This window comes from Aplysia californica, unplaced genomic scaffold (genome assembly GCF_000002075.1).
Source record: "Aplysia californica isolate F4 #8 unplaced genomic scaffold, AplCal3.0 scaffold00352, whole genome shotgun sequence".
Taxonomy (NCBI): Eukaryota; Metazoa; Mollusca; class Gastropoda; order Aplysiida; family Aplysiidae; genus Aplysia; species Aplysia californica.
In genome coordinates, this window is record NW_004797622.1 from 350068 (window position 1) to 352040 (window position 1973).

Consider the following 1973-nt stretch of genomic DNA (forward strand, 5'->3'; position numbering starts at 1 on the left):
CGTTGCCGTTGTAATTCTTTTTCTATCATTACGAAGGTCACTGCTTGCTGGGGGGCCGAAGCCTGGGAGCGGGGCCGGTTTTCCAGCCCACCAAGCCACAAGCAAGGTGTGTAGTTCTTGGGCTGCGCTGCCTGATTTATGATCGCCTAGGCTGCGCTGCCTGATTTATGATCGCCTAGGCCCGTGTCCACTGTGACTGACTCCATCCGACCCGATTCCGTTCGTCTCTCGGAAAGTCGTAGTTGAAATGGAGCACCGTTTATTTATTAAGAAATCGGTGGAACGTCCGTTTGGCTGTGTCAACAGACACGATACGACACGGCCCGAAAAAGGACGTGTCGGTTGGAAAGCCGCTTGCTCAATTTTAGCCGTGCCAGGTCGTGACTCGTGAGCGATAGCCCCCGCCGGAGCTAAAAACATATTCTAATTTTGAGTTCGGATTAAAATTCTTTTGTCATTTTCGTAATTAGCGCCTCAAAATTAGCAAAGTCTACGCGCAAACCACCTGGTTAAAATGCATATCGTCGGTGTTATTCACAAACCGGCTGCATGCCGAAAGGCACATTTTACAGGAAGGACAAAAAACTGATTATTGTTAAAACGCGCAGCGTTATCTTACATATTTCTGTACAAATATAAGTGTAAGGACAAAATACCACTTGATTTTTCTTAAATACCACAACCGATAGCTTTATTTTTCTCGTAGTCGGTTATGGGATGACAAAAATGTGCAGCACATTGCAGGTGGTCGATTCTCTGCATTAAAAGAAAAGGAATGTGTGATGCTGTTACTAAAGGGGACGTAATCCCGGTAATATTGTATCTACAGGGACGTAATCCCGGTAATTTTTCTTCCACCAACAATGCAACTTTTTATGTTTTTTGACCAACTTGTATCTGCTTTGTAAATAAACATATTAATAGTAATTTACAATGTAGTTCTATACAGTTTTGTCACTTGTGTATGTGCTCTTCCTTTTCTGAGCTCTTCTTTTCTTCCAATTACCATACCGTACTTAATCTGATTTTCTTCACATAACTTTTGCTTCTATCTCTTTTTTTATTATCCTGTTGCTATGTCAATCTCGGAGGGGGGAGGGAGGGGGAGGAGGGAGGGGGAGAAGGGATGGAGGGGGGACGGAATGGTGATAAAAATCCGGCGGTTCGACATAGGGTCGCCATCGAGATATAATTATAATGAATGGGTCAGCCGCCGCCCTGGGGCCTACAATTCGTGACGGCTTGGCCGACGTAGAACCGATATAAAACAGAATACAGGGTCGCCATGGGCATATAATGGATAGGTCGGCTGCCGCCCTCGGGCTGACACTACCCGCTACGGAGTGGCCAACTTCGGGCCGACATACAAAAGTAAGAGCAAATGAGTTCAGGCCGCCTGCAGCGGCAAAAGCTGGCCTAGGTCGGACAAAATCGTTGTCCTACATCGAGTAGATTTCTGGCCGCCGTTTTCATGCTGCGCTGTTGGTGCTAAGCCTGAACCACCCTCCGCTGTTCGACACATTTTCCTCATTGTACAAAACCATGCTTGATGTATACAAAGAAATGGTAGTCCGTGACGCCCCAAAACGTATTACTGGGGTTTAGTTTATGTTATAATACTATGAGTATGTTGTCACATTTTTTTTTCTATTTACCTTTCACAAGTGTTTTCACTTCAAGATATTGGATCATGTCCAATCTTATCAAATCATATAATTGTATACTCCACAGTACGCGACAGGAGAGTAAAATACTCTATTAAAAGAACTATTTGCTGAAAAAAGAATATTGTAGGCCTTTAATTGTATTATGAAGGCTACGTACAAAACTAGGATTATTGTAAAATACACCGGCTCATGTTTTTTTTAAAGTCAAGAATTAAAAAAAGAGGCTTTCACGCACACAAAAACATGATTCTGTATAATAATAAATTAGTGTAAATAAGAATGAAAATAAATAATTACTATATTTTA